Source organism: Sciurus carolinensis, chromosome 17, assembly GCF_902686445.1.
Source record: "Sciurus carolinensis chromosome 17, mSciCar1.2, whole genome shotgun sequence".
Classification (NCBI taxonomy): Eukaryota; Metazoa; Chordata; class Mammalia; order Rodentia; family Sciuridae; genus Sciurus; species Sciurus carolinensis.
In genome coordinates, this window is record NC_062229.1 from 32,527,039 (window position 1) to 32,542,922 (window position 15,884).

A 15,884-nucleotide genomic window follows, 5' to 3' on the forward strand; every position below is an offset into this window, starting at 1 on the left:
GCTCATGGTGAGGGGGAAAGGATGTCAACAACTTTTGGCAGGTAGCAATCCCTCTACAAGTTCCTTATGTATGGATTATTGAGACATCCCACCACAGGGTAACCCCTTTGGTTTTATTTGTTGCTCTCTGAAGATGGGGAGGTGCTGTGTTGATTTAACAACAAAATGGTTGCCATGCCCGACATGACTTTCTGTCCACATTTTAGATTAAACTGCTGGAACTCTTTCATGACCCCTCTGTTTCTGTTGAGTTTTACTTTGGTCTGCTTTTCTTTCCAGCTATTGTTAAGGAAGTAAGCTTATGTGCTTTTCCTCTCTATCTTTCTCTCTGTTTTACTTCCCCCTGCTGTGGGTTCAGGGTTAAGGAATTCTGTCAATATTTTCTGCTCTGGTAACTGAACTTCAAGTCTCTCTAGGTCTCAGATTCTCTACTATGGGATCTTAGAGCTTTTATTTTGTCATCCCCATCTCCAGTCAGTCAGATGTTCTTTAACTGCCTTGTTTTTGTGCTGTGGAGGAGTTGGGGATCATCACCTTGCTCCACTATGCCATCTTCCTATCTATCCAATTCTTTTTTTTTTTTTTTTAAATCTTTTTCTCTTTCATCAATTCTTGATCAAGACTCACACAAGAGCTGCCTGCGCCCTGCGTGAGGAACGTGCTGTGTTGTCTTTAATCGTATCTCAATGAAGTTGATTAAATAGGTTCCCATAAAGAGTAAGCACTGGGTTTCAAGATGGTGGACTAGAGGGTGGCTACATTTCATGTTGCTCCAGGACTCAGGATTCAAAAGAGGAGATATTGAGAGACTTGGGACCAACTCAAAGCCACCAGGTGAGTCTCTCCTGTTGGGGAGGCGTCCCGGATGGGGCGGTAGCCCCGGAATGCAGGGAACTTTGTGAAGTAGAGTTGCCCAACGAGACACCCCTCCCCCCACTGGAGCAGTGAACTCGGACAACTGGGAGCATCGTAGAGGAGGCCGCTCAGCATGATGCTGGGACTCAGAGCAACCACTGGGGCTCTGGGCGGCTGCCCAGAGGAGGAGCTATGCAGCGAACTGTTTGGACTCAGAGTGACTGCCCCTGAACACCGGGGGGGCTGCCCAGAGGAGGAGGAGGAGTGAGGTGGGTCACTTGGACTCAGAGTGACTGCACCAGAGCTCCGGGCGGCTGCCCGGAGGAGGAGGCAAGTGGTGAGTTGTTTGGATTCAAAGCGACCGCTCCTGAACACTGGGGGGCTGCCCGGAGGAGGAGCGCGGTGGGTCACTTGGACTCGGATTGACTGCCGAGGGGTATGAGCGGTTGGCAGGAGGAGGAGGTGCGCAGTGAGTTGCTTGGACTCCTATCGACCGCACCAGAACACCTGGCGGCTGCCCGGAGGAAGAGGCATGCGGTGGGTCGCAGGGACTCGGAGTGACTGTACTGGGCTCCAGGTGGCTGCTCAGAGGAGGGGCCGCATAACCAGGCGATTAGGTGCAGAGCAGGGTCCCAGGACCTAGGAGGCTTCTTGGTGGAAGAGCTGCACAGAGACACACTTAGGGGTGGAGCAAAGGTTCCAGGACTGCGGGCAGATTCTCTGAGGAAAGGCAGCCTAAGGAGACTTCTCTGTGAAGGGTGAGGCTCCCAGGCCCAGGAGGAAGGTCCGAGCCCCTGGGAACGTTGCACAGGAAGGCAGCCCAACCCAGGCGGTAGTTGTGGATTGAGGCAAACATCTAGGAGGGGAACTGACCAGCGAGACCTCCTGACCGGGTGAGTCTTCCCTGCTGGGTGAGGTTTTCCCACAAGGTAAAATCAGAGACACAGGCCCAAACAGGCCTTGCCTTAGCCCGCAGCCTAGTTCCCCTTTGGATGACCATTGGTCAACTAGTGGAGGCACCTCTGCCCACTAGCAGGGAATATACCCCACCTGAAGGCCACCACCTCTAGAGAGGCAGCTTCCTAGTGGAGCACTGCATTATCAACTTCCTCCAAGACTGCAGGCTACTGAAGGCTAAGAGGGGATATACTAGAAATCTTCAGGGACAGTTAAAAGAGCAAATACAGGAAGCAAAAGATCATTTCAATAAAGAGTTAGAGATATTGAAAAAAAACAAATAGAAATCCTTGAAATGAAGGAAACAATAAACCAAATTAAGAACTCCATAGAAAGCATAACCAATAGGATAGAACACCTGGAAGACAGAACCTCAGATATTGAAGACAGAATGTTTGACCTTGAGAACAAAGTTGACCAAACAGAGAAGATGGTAAGAAATCATGAACAGAATCTCCAAGAACTATGGGATATCATGAAAAGGCCAAATTTAAGAATTATTGGGATTGAGGAAGGCTTAGAGAAACAAGCCAAGGGAATGAAAAATCTATTCAGTGAAATAATATCAGAAAATTTCCCAAATCTGAAGAATGAAATGGAAAATCAAGTTCAAGAGGCTTATAGGACTCCAAATACACAAAATTACAACAGACCCACACCAAGGCACATTATTATGAAGATACCTAACATACAAAATAAAGACAGAATTTTAAAGGCTGTGAGAGAAAAGAACCAAATTACATTCAGGGGGAAACCAATACGGATATCAGCAGATTTTTCAATCCAGACCCTAAAAGCTAGAAGGGCCTGGAACAACATTTACCAAGCCCTGAAAGAAAACAGATGCCAACCAAGAATCTTATACCCAGCAAAACTTACCTTCAAATTTGACGATGAAATAAAATCCTTCCATGATAAACAAAAGCTAAAAGAATTTACAAAAAGAAAGCCAGCATTAAAGAACATTCTCAGCAAATATTCCATGAGGAAGAGATGAAAAACAAAGAAGCAAATCAGAAAAGGAAGGAATTATCCTAAAGGAATTGTCAAATAAAGGAGGAACCAAGTCATGTCAAAAATAAATAAATAAATAAATAAATAAAATTTTAAAAATGAACCAATTGACCGGAAATACAAATCATATCTCAATAATAACCCTGAATGTTAATGGCCTGAATTCATCAATCAAAAGACATAGACTGGCAGATTGGATTAAGAAGAAAGATCCAACAATATGTTGCCTGCAAGAGACTCACCTCATAGAAAAAGATACCCATAGACTAAAGGTGAAAGGATGGGGAAAAACATACCATGCATATGGACTCAGCAAAAAAGCTGGAGTATCCATCCTCATTTCAGATAATGTGGACTTCAAGCCAAAGTTAGTCAGAAGGGGTAGAGAAGGACATTTCATATGGCTTAAGGGAAGCATAAATCAGCAAGACATAATAATCATAAACATCTATGCCCCAAACAGTAGCTCATCCATGTATGTCAAACAAATCCTTCTCAATGTCAGAAACCAAATAGACCATAACACAATAACACTAGGTGATTTTAACATGCCTCTCTTACCACTGGACAGATCTTCCAAACAAAAATTGAACAAAGAAACCATAGATCTCAATAACACAATCAATAATTTAGACTTAACAGACATTTATAGAATCTACCATCCAACCAAGAGCGAATACACTTTCTTCTCAGCAGCACATGGATCCTTCTCTAAAATAGACCATATATTATGCCACAAAGCTAATGTTAGCAAATACAAGAAGATAGAGACACTACCTTGTATTCTATCATATTATAATGGATTGAAGATAGAAATAAATGAAAGACTAAAAAACAGAGACTACTCCAACACCTGGAGATTAAACAATATGCTATTATACGATGAATGGATAACAGAAGATATTAGGAAGGAAATTAAAAAATTCTTAGAGGTAAATATGCACAAAGAAACATCATATCAAAATCTTTGGGACACTATGAAAGCAGTACTTAGAGGAAAATTTATTTCATGGAGGGCATTCAATAAAAGAAGTAAAACTCAACAAATAAACGAACTAACACTACAGCTCAAAGCCCAAGAAAAAGAAGAACAGACCAACACCAAAAGTAGTAAAAGACAAGAAATAGTTAAACTCAGAGCTGAAATCAACGAAATTGAAACAAAAGAAACAATACAAAAAATTGACAAAATAAATAGTTGGTTCTTCGAAAAAATAAACAAAATTGATAAACCTTTAGCCACACTAACAAAGAGAAGACGAGAGGAAACCCAAATCACTAAAATTTGGAATGTACAAGGTAATATCACAACAGACACGACTGAAATACAAAACATAATTAGAAGCTATTTTGAAAATCTATACTCCAACAAAATAGAAAATTTTGAAGGCATCAACAGATTTCTAGAGACATATGAATTGCCTAAACTGAACAAGGAGGACATACACAATTTAAATAGACCAATTTCAAGTAATGAAATAGAAGAAGTCATCAAAAGCCTACCAACAAAGAAAAGTTCGGGACCAGAAGGGTTCTCAGCCGAGTTCTACAAAACCTTTAAGGAAGAGCTCATTCCAATACTTCTCAAAGTATTCCATAAAATAGAAGAGGAGGGAACCCTCCCAAACTCATTCTATGAAGCCAATATTATCCTGATACCTAAACCAGACAGAGACACATCGAGGAAAGAAAATTTCAGATCAATATCCTTAATGAACATCAACGCAAAAATTCTCAACAAAATTTTAGCAAATCGCATACAAAAACATATTAAAAAGATAGTGCACCATGATCAAGTGGGTTTCATCCCAGGGATGCAAGGTTGGTTCAACATCAGGAAATCAATAAATGTAATTCACCATATCAATAGACTTAAAGTCAAGAATCACATGATTATTTCAATAGATGCAGAAAAAGCATTTGATAAAATACAACACCCCTTCATGCTCAAAACACTAGAAAAAATAGGGGTAGTGGGAACATTCCTTAACATTGTAAAGGCCATCTAAGCTAAGCCCATGGCTAATATCATTCTAAATGGTGAAAAACTGAAAGCATTCCCCCTAAAAACTGGAACAAGGCAGGTATGCCCTCTTTCACCACTTCTGTTCAATATCGTCCTTGAACCTCTAGCCAGAGCAATTAGACAGACCAAAGAAATTAAACGGATACGAATAGGAAAAGAAGAACTCAAACTATCCCTATTTGCTGATGATATGATTATATACTTAGAGGAACCAGGAAATTCCACCAGAATACTTTTAGAACTCATGAGTGAATTCAGTAAAGTAGCGGGATATAAGATCAATGCACATAAATCTAATGCATTTCTATACATAAGTGATGAATCTTAAGAAAGAGAAATTAGGAAAACTACCCCATTCACAATAGCCTCGAAAAAAATAAAATACTTGGGAATCAATTCACAAAAGAGGTGAAAGACCTCTACAATGAGAACTACAGAACACTAAAGAAAGAAATTAAAGAAAACCTTAGGAGATGGAAAGATCTCCCATGTTCTTGGATAGGAAGAATTAATATTGTCAAAATGGCCATACTACCAAAAGTGCTATACAGATTCAATGTAATTCCACTTAAAATCCCAATGACGTACCTTACAGAAATAGAGCAAGCAATTATGAAATTCATCTGGAAGAATAAGAAACCCAGAATAGCTAAGCAATACTTAGCAGAAAGAGTGAATGAAGCAGGGGGTATCGCAATACCAGATCTTCAACCCTACTACAAAGCAATAGTAACAAAAACGGCATGGTATTGGAACCAAAATAGAAAGGTAGATCAATGGTACAGAATAGAGGACACGGACACAAACCCAAATAAATACAATTTTCTAATACTAGACAAAGGGGCCAAAAATATGAAATGGAGAAAAGATAGTCTCTTCAACAAATGGTGCCGGGAGAATTGGAAATCCATATGCAACAGAATGAAACTAAACCTATATCTCTCACCAAGCATGAAACTAAACTCAAAATGGATCAAGGACCTCGGAATCAGACCAGAGACCCTACAGATTATAGAAGAAAAAGTAGGTCCAGATCTTCAACATGTTGGCTTAGGACCAGACTTCCTCAACAGGACTCCCATAGCACAAGAAATAAAAGCAAGAATCAATAACTGGGATAGATTCAAACTAAAAAGCTTTCTCTCAGCAAAGGAAACTATCAGCAATGCAAAGAAAGAGCCTACAGAGTGGGAGAAAATCTTTGCCACTCATACTTCAGATAGAGCACTAATCTCCAGAATCTATAAAGAACTCAAAAAACTCTACACCAAGAATGCAAATAATCCAATTGACAAATGGGCTAAGGAAATGAACAGACATTTCACAGAAGAAGATCTACAAGCAATCAACAAACATATGGAAAAATGTTCAACATCTCTAGTAATAAGAGAAATGCAAATCAAAACCACCCTAAGATTCCATCTCACCCCAATTAGAATGGCGATTATCAAGAATACAAGCAACAACAGGTGTTGGAGAGGATGTGGGGAGAAAGGTACACTCATACATTGCTGGTGGGGCTGCAAATTAGTGCAGCCACTCTGGAAAACAGTGTGGAGATTCCTTAGAACACTTGGAATGGAACCACCATTTGACCCAGCTATCCCACTCCTTGGCCTATACCCAAAAGACTTAAAATCAGCATACTACAGAGATACAGCCACATCAATGTTCATAGCTGCTCAATTCACAATTGCCAGATTGTGGAACCAACCTAGATGTCCTTCAATTGATGAATGGATAAAGAAGCTGTGGTATATATATATACACAATGGAATATTACTCAGCTATAAAGAATGATAAAACTATGTCATTTGCAGGCAAATGGATGAAATTGGAGGATATCATGCTAAGTGAGATAAACCAATCTCAAAAATCCAAAGGACGAATGATATTGCTAATAAGTGGATGATGACACATAATGGGGGGTGGGAGGGGTTAGTGTTAGGGTTAGAGTTAGAGTTAGGGAGGGGAGGAAGAATGGAGGAAAGAAGGACAGTATAGAGGGAAAAGAGGAGGGAGGAAAAAAATAACAGAATGAATCAAACAGCATTACCCTATGTAAATTTATGATTACACAAATGGTATGCCTTTACGCCATGTACAAACAGAGAAACAACATGTATCCCATTTGTTTACAATAAAAAAAAAAAAAAAAAGAAAAAAAAAAAAAGACTCACACAAATGAAAGCTGTTGACCAGGATGACATGTCAGGGGAGGAGAATTTAAACAATTTTTCTTTATGCTAGCATCTGCCATTTTGTTTTTTCTTTTTATGATTTTCACTTTGTATCTGGAATTCAGTTAGGATCCCTATTACTATCTTTCATCCATTTTTTCTTCTGGTCCTCTAATCCATGTCTTCTTCTTGAGTGTATTCTTGTATTGTAACTTTGTTAGGACAGCAAACTTAGCAGGTCATTCTTAATAAGGTCAATGTGTAGAGATTGGGAAGGTTGATGTTGACATTTTGGGAACAAGGAATGAGTTCATGAGACAGTATGGAAGAAAATATCATTGAAAGTAGGCAAGGAATGGTGTGACCATGACTTTGGATTATTCTCATGGATGTTGAAGTAACCAAGATCAATGACAAGGATGGAGAGGAAGAAAGTGAATGAAGATAGATGACTCAGGAGGCAGCTATAGGAAGGAGGAGCAGCAGATGGCATAGGCTTTTGGTATGTATTGCAAAGGAGCTGAGGTTTACACAAGTAAAGGGAGAGAAAAAGTTCAGGTAGTAGCAATGAAGAGCCAAAAGGATACTTACCTCCTTCTCCTGGTACAAAAGGAACTTGAGGTGTGGGAGAAAATAGCTACTTCCTATAAAGACTGTAGGAGAAGCAGTGTCCTTGGGTTCAGCCTAGTTTCATTTTTGCAAGAAACTTAAAGAAATGTCAGTCTATAGCTTTCCCATAAAGTCAAGAGACTTTTATTTTGGCATTTGACACACAAAAAATGAAATAGAATATGGAACCGTTTTTGATGTAGAATGGCTATACTTTTTTAGTTATTAGAAAATGCATGGACATCTGGTTTTAAGACACCAATTTTCTTGTGGGACAAATTGCTAGGCACTCTTTTTATCATGGTAATAAACCTAAATTAGGGCTTTTTGGTGAATGGTCCAAAGAGAATTATTCCTCTATCAGATGAAGGGCTCTGACATACATACTCAGTGATTTAGAAGTGGTTATTTCTTTAAGAATATAACTTCTACATCTAAGGAGTATCAATTTTATTTTCTGAAGAAATATCACAACTATAGAATTTTTGACTTTATCATATTTGAGGAAAGCTGGTCCTTTTAAAATATCAAGTTTTGAAACATTCTCTTCAGTATTACAGTTAGATCATATGGAAGTGTTGAAAAAGAATTCTGTTGTGGATTATAAGAAAGAGACTCCCATTCTGTGGGAAACACACCAGACTGGGCACCTGCTTCTGTGAGTTGGCAGGTTTGCTGGGTTGTGTTCTAGAGAAGAATTAGCATTCACATGTTTGTAGGTTCTGGTTTTTCCATCTAATAATCAAAGTAACAGAACATGGTATTGTGCTAATTGGGACCCAGAGCCTGAAGGAGCTCATTAGCTTGTAAATCATGTGATCCCATGAAAATAGTGGAACTTTTTTAATTAGAATACCTTGGGTTCTTAGGTAGTCAGGATTTTCTTATTGAAGAAGTTACTTGAACGGAAGTTACTTACTAAAAGCTGTCCAGAGCTAAGTCAGGCTCCTGGTGTTTCTACCCATCCCACTTCTTTCAGTGAAGGATCACTTGGTAACAGAAGTGAAACCAAAACAGGATATACAGGTGTTCAATATGGCACCCCAGAAAATCTTATTATTCCTTTTGTTCTAGGAAAACCACTCCACTTCAAAGAGTTGGCTCAATAATGACTTGCTTGCTTCTTGACAAGAGATGAGCTCACACACGAAACAGGAATCAAACATCTAGATCAATGTTCCCTTCATGTTATGGCACATCGTGAATAGGAATAAAAGAGAATTTGCCCATCATAAAAGGTTGTCAGTGTGGGCAGCCTAGCTGATGGGCATGATGTTTTCTAGCTCAGGGTTCCCATAATTATAAATTCTCAACTGAAGGTATCAACTGAAGGTAGAAGAGTCCAAAAAACTGATTTGTATAAAAGATGAAAATTGTGGGAAAATCATCAATTAGGACTGGGTTTTTTTTTTTTTTCTTCCCCTTTTGTGGACATTATTTCCCTCTAAAGAATGCTGTGGCAAAGGTCCTGGTTTTGGATGAAGTTGTTTTAATAAATAATTTAGAATCATATAACATTAGAATGGGTTGAAAGTAACCTTAGTCAAACTTTATTTACCTATGGGAAAATGTGGCTCCACTTGTTCTTGGAATGAAAGAACTCCATTTTTATCGCCTTTTCTCCACTCTTCCCAGTAGCCCAGAGTGTTCTTCTTTTGGTTTGGAGGTCTATCACCTTAGGTCAAAGTTGAAGCAAAGTTACATACGATTCTATATTTTCATTTATAGAACTATAGGAATAGAAATAACTTTTATATCAGGAAGTCCAACTGAAGGCAGCTAAATGCAAATGGGAACATAATAGTGATTTTTACATTTGTAGATATAGCCATTTTTAAGACAAGTGAGAGATATCATTTATGGCATACAAAATGCTTAAATTGTGTATTACAATTTACTACAGGAAAGAAAACAGAAATGTGATCTGCTTACTGTTTCAATTTCCATGGAGTTCTGCATTGTTCTGGAAAAATAAACTTCAAAAAAGCCAGTGGCAGGACAGACATTTCTCTGGCTTTACTACACAGATTATCACATGATTATACCTTTTGGAACAAAGTTTACATTTTACATGTGGGTGAGTTCTATCTGACTTGCTGAAAATTGTCATAAAGCTTTATTTAAAAAAATAATCATTTTACTTCTTTTGTATATGCATAGTGTTGTATATGAATTCCTGATGAAATGCATATAGCAGACTCATTTTTCATGTTTTATGATTATAATAATTTACATTTATTGAACCTGTATTGTAGGTTTTAGAGAGATTTTTGAGATTCCAAATTAAGAAAATACGGTTTTTATTGTAAGTGTTCACAAGTTCAACTTTTCTTTCTTTTGTTACATAAGTTATAGATTAAAGAAAATCAGCCTACTTTTTAAAAAGCACCTGGAACCCAGTGTAATTATTCCAAAGGAGGGGATAATTGATCTTTTCCAAGAAGAGTTAAAGTTATTTCAGAAATGTAGAAAGAAAAGATGGGAAAATCCCACACTTCTTAGAATTTCCTTGAGTTATAAAACACCTATTCTTGATGCCTCTTATTTTCCCTAAAGATTGAGCATTAATGAAACTGTGTGTTTATCAGATAGAAAAATGAGAGTATGGCAGTGGACAAAAATAACCCCCTTAGCTGTGGGTTAAGAATGGGGCATCAGTGGGAACGTTCACAAGCCCAGAACATGGCGATGCTCTGAGGGAGCAGGCAGAGTATTGGGACATGGATGTAATGACCTCTCCACCAAAGGTGGGTTAGTGTTGGTCTACCTGCCCATATTAACATATCTAAAGAGATAACCAGGGCAGCCAAAGAGCATCCACTGATGTGGGCTGGAGAGAGGATCCAGGAGGAAGCTCTATGGAAGCACAAGTGTTCTAGTCTCCTGGGCCGCCAGGCATTGGGATCTGCCAAAATCTCCTTTCTCTGCTTTCCTGTGTATTACCTAATCTTATTACTGTTCCCCATTTCTCCGTGATGAAGACATAAGGGTTCTGAAGGGTCAAATCACTTCTCAGGATCACACTTCTGCCAGAGATAGAGCTGAAAGTTGAAATCAGGTCTTGTTTCTCTTCAAATTCTGAATTCTTTACATCTTGGCATTCTGACAGTTCACTAGAAAGTAATTATCCTACTTTCTTTCTGTGGTGTAGGTTATGTTGATTAGTCCGAGTTCCCATGAGATTGATCGACTCGGGGGATCAGGACAAAACTGAGTTTCTGGGTCTGCAAAGTTGAGATGTGAGGTGTGGACCCTTCTCAGCTCCTCACCTGCTCCTGCTGCCATATTTACCAGAAGCAACCCTAACCCTGCCCTCTCTTCAGCTTTAACATCACAGACTTCCAGAGGGGAGCTGCAGAAGGCATGGAATAAAGTCACTATAGGAGTACTAGTTCCCCTGCAGCAAGTAATGGGCAGTTTCAGGGAAATTTTGAAAGAAGAAAAAATGTTATTTTTTCTCAAATCCGCAGAAGCTTCAAGTTTATAGTGCCAGTATTTACTTTCAGAGGTTTGATGGTCTGTACCAGAAAGAATAATAGATTTTTCTCATTAAGAATGCCAAGGCTAATCATGGAGAGAAATTCCTGATGTCAGGCTCTCTGTATAAGTGGTTTATTTTCAATGGGTAGAGCTCTAGTCAAAGTTCTGAATTGTCAGTCTTCAGGTTTCAAAATGCCCCATTTAGTTGCAAGAAAATTTGAATGGCCTCTCTTCTGTCTTTGGGGTACATTGTTTCTGTTCTAAGAGCAGGACTCCCTGGAAGCATGGGCATCCAGCCTTGCAATTTTCCAAGCATTGTGTCCTGGCTGGTGAATGATCAGTTCAGCTAGTTGCTTAGTCAGAGGCTCAACTGGTTCCAAGTTATTTTTCACTGAGCATTGTTTAGCACCCAGAGGGCACCTAGTAAGTATTGGTTGAGGGCGAGACCAGGAATTTGAGGAGAATAGAAAAAGTGTAGGAGAGAAAATCATATAAAAAATGAAAGTAAAACAGGCCTCTGGCTGAATAAAGGCCTAAGTTTGCAGACTGTAATTTCCTAGTTGGTATTAAGGAGGATAAATTTAATCTAGTCAGAATCCAGTGAAACTTTGTACTTTTAAAGGAAAGGAGAAAATCTTAAATTCTTCCAGAGGGGAGAAAACCAAAAAGGAATTTAAAAATATATTGACATCAGACTCTAAGAACACCAAGTGCTAAAAGACACATTTGTACAAAACCATTATTAGGACAAGTAGCAAAACTTGAATGAGGTCTGATAAAATAATAGAGTATGTCAATGTTAAATTTCTTAACCTTGACAATAATTCATTGGCTATGTAAGTGAATGTCCTTGTGTTTGTTTGTAATATACACACAAGTATTTAGGAATGAAGGGCACCGTGTCAGTAACTTAGTCTCAGCTGAGTAAAAAAAAAAAAAAGGATAAAATAAATGGGGAAACAACAGCAAGACATTAACAAATGGGTGCTTATGCATAAAGGATATATAAAAGTGTTTTGTATTTCCACCGCAATTTTTTGAAAGTTTAAAATATTATCAAAAAGTAAAAGTCAAAAATTTGAGTGAAAGAAAAATTTTTAATTCATAATGCTGTATTTCAACACAAATATCAATTGTGAAGGCAAAATTAAGATGTTGTCACATGAACATGAGGAAATCATAACATCTACCATCTTCTATGAAACAATTAGTGAGATCAGGCCAGTGAAATAAGAAAGATATCCAAGACAGAGGCTTCCATAGGATGTAAAAAAATAACTGAGGTTGAATGTGACATAAGGGTAAAGGATGTTGAAAAGAAATGAAAAGTGTATTCATGGATTTGGGCTCCTTGAATAGCTCCCTACAGGCCAATTTCCAGTGATAAGAATTATGTTCCTTTTATATAGCTCCAAACATAGTTCTCGGTTCTACTAATTATAATAGAGCATAAATATAATTTATTATGTTTATAATTATGTATGAGCATAATATTAAAATGCTGTTTACTTTGAGTTTTAAAAATTTGATTCATAAAAGATCATGGAGAACTAATGCTAGCCAGAGTAAAGACAAGAGTTTTAGAAAAACCTGACTGTGTAATTGGAAAGCAATAAGGAAAATATTGAGATATGAGAAGAGATGGAAGGAAAGGTAAACAGAAGCTAATAGATATTTTCCAAAGCTAAAAACCCGAGAAATAAAAGTATAAATATGTGGTTAAATCAGGAAACCAATAGAAAAAAATGAGAATATGGCAGAATTCTTCCAGGTAGAAGTGTACAGGGAAATGGGAAATTTAAGATTCTGAGGGAAAGAGCAAGTTCTAGAAGATACCTAAGAGTCTTAATATATTAATATATAGGGAACACAAACATTCAGACCATAGCATTGAGTCTCCAATCCAGTCATAGGCGCAAAGTAGCTCAGTAATTACAAAGCTGAGGATTAGACTGGGAAAGTATCTTTCGTGCCACCTAAGACAATAGAGCTCTGAACATTGCTGCATTTCTAAGACCTCAAGCTTCCAGAACCTTCTTCCTTTTGTTTTAGATAAAATGTGAAGTGATTTTAGTTATATTTAATGGGAGGAACTGAAAGAAACATGTTGATTCTGCTTTTCAACAAGCATAAGTCAAGGAATTTTCTGAAGTAATACGAAATTTCATATTATTATTTTTAAGGCCCAAAAGGATTTTTGTTGTTAGGTAACCTAATGGTCTGATAATCTGAAGGGTCATGAAGACAGGTGTTGGAAGAATTAAAACTATTGTTGTGATAGTTGACAATGTGATATGAATGTTCTTTTTAAAAATCAATATGACGTTATTTTCAACATTTGCTACATGATTGTAAGTTTCATCTCCAAGACTGTGATAGTACCCATGGAGTGGGCCAAGCTGCTGCTTTCAGGCATAGCATCCCAACAAGCAAATCACCAAAGACAAGCAATGCAAGAGCATTATAGACTACATGGTTCACATTCCCAGATATAGGGAGTCCTGTCCTTCTGATGTGGTGACCTAGATAATGTCATCAGATACATCCCTACCCAGTGCTCAGGTTTCCTTTTAAACATAAATATAGGTAGATATTTACTGGTGGTGTGGACAAGAGGACCCCGTGTTGGCACTACTTTGCAGGGAATCTGACATTAAGTGGTGCCACAGAGATCTAATCCTTACGTTTTATGTACCTTCTTGATTTTACCTGTATCTGTCTACCAGCTAATGTGGGTAAAGCTGAAGGTGAGAGGGCATTCAAAGGCCTCAGTGATTGCCTGATTAAGATCTTCGTACTTGATGGTCTTCAGGGCCTCTACCAAGGCCTCAATGTGTCTGTGTAGTATATCGTCATCTATGGAACTGCCTACTGTGGTATCTAGGATGCTGCAAAAAGAATGCTTTCAGATCCCAAGAATACTTACATCTATATCAGCTTTATGATCACGCAGTCCATCACTGCCATTGCCGAGCCGACTTCCCATTTACCCCATGATGGTGCAGTTGGGGCACAAGGAACTGATGTATGTACATAAGCACTCTTGACTACCGGTGGAAGGTTGCTTGGGATGAAGGAAGTTATGTTTTTTTTAAGGGTGCATGATCCACTGTTCTCAGAGGCATAGGTGGTGCTTTTGTGCTTCACTTATAAAATAAAATCTAGACATGAAAGTTATTTCCTAGTTTTATTCCCCCTGTGATTGGTCATGTTGTATTATATATCTTGAATAGTCTTTACTCATTGAAAATGGGAAGCAATAATATTCATCTGACCAGTTTTCTTCTTCTTCTTTTTTTTTTTGACATTTTAAACTTTGTTCTAATTAGTTGTAGATGACAGTAGGATGCATTTATACATTTTGATAGATCATACATAAATAGAGTGTAATCTCTCATTTTTCTGATTATACCTATTGTAGGATCACATCGGTCATGCAGTCATACATGTACATGAGGTAATAATGCCTGTTTGACTCTACTATCATTCCTAACCCCATACTCCTTCCCCTCCCTTCACTCCCCTCTACCTAAAGTAACTCTATTCTTCCCTAGCCCCCCAATTGTGAATTAGCAACCACATATCAGAGAAAGCATTTGACCTTTGGTTCCTTGGGTTTAGTTTATTTGGCTTAGCATGATATTCTCTAATTCCATCCATTTACCAGCACATGCCATAATTTTGTCCTTCTTTATGTTGATAATTATGATGACAATGGTCATGAAACTCAATTATATTTTTTGTTTTATCCATTCCTGATAAGTTACAAATTTGAAGAAATAAAAGTATCCATAATACAAAAAAGCACATGTTGTGAAAACTCATTTAAAAAAGATAACTTGAATACTCTATAATTATTTTAAAAAATGGTGTTTTTAAGTTTAAAAACTTTCCCCAAAGTAATCTCCCAGCTCAGATAATTTCACTGAAGAATTCTACCAAATCTTTAAAGAAAAATTGTAGGTAATACTACATAATTTCTTCCAGAGAATAGAAGAGAGAACAATTTCCAATTCATTTTATAAAGTTAGTATTATCCTGATACCAAAACTAGATAAATACATTACAAAGAAAGAAAACTAGAGGCCAATGTACCTTATGGGCTTCAGGGCCTCTACCAAATTTCTAATAAAATATTCTAATAAACTTTCTAATAAAAATTCTGATGCAAGCCCATAGAATTAAGTAATAGGTAAAAATAATTATATAACATTTTACTTTACTTTTATTCTGGGATGCAAGATGATTCAATATTTAAAAACCAATCAAAGTAATCTACCCCATTAACATGCTAAAAAGAAAAAAAATCACATAATACTATCAGTTGATGTAGAAAAGCACTTGACAAAATTCGACATTCATTTAGAAAAGTAGGAGTGGTGGTGGTGGGGTAACGTCCTACCTAATAAAGAACATCCACAAATCTTAAAACCAAACATTTACAATAAAATAAAATAAAATATAAAACAACAACAACAACAACAAAAAAACCCAAGCATTATACTTAATGATGAAAAACTGGAGGTTTCTCTCTGGGCAAGGATGTTCGCTCTCAGTATTTTTATTCAGCATAGAGCTGAGTGTTCTTGCCAATGCAATACAACAAAAAAGGGTTAAAAAAAAAGAAAAGAAAAGAAAAGGCATACAGGTCAGAAAGAAAGAAAGAAAGAAAAACTTATAGATGACAAGATTGTCTACACAAGCAGCTTCAGGGACCAGGACAGGGCAACCAGAGACTTCCCCAAGCAGCCCGGCCCCCTGCG

At 37.8% G+C, this 15,884-nt stretch overlaps 1 pseudogene; it reads left to right on the forward strand.

Annotated features, from left to right (window-relative positions):
• Positions 1-13,466: 13,466 nt before the first annotated feature.
• On the forward strand, positions 13,467-14,274 carry LOC124968258 (ADP/ATP translocase 2-like; annotated as a pseudogene).
• The last annotated feature ends 1,610 nt before the right edge of the window (positions 14,275-15,884 follow it).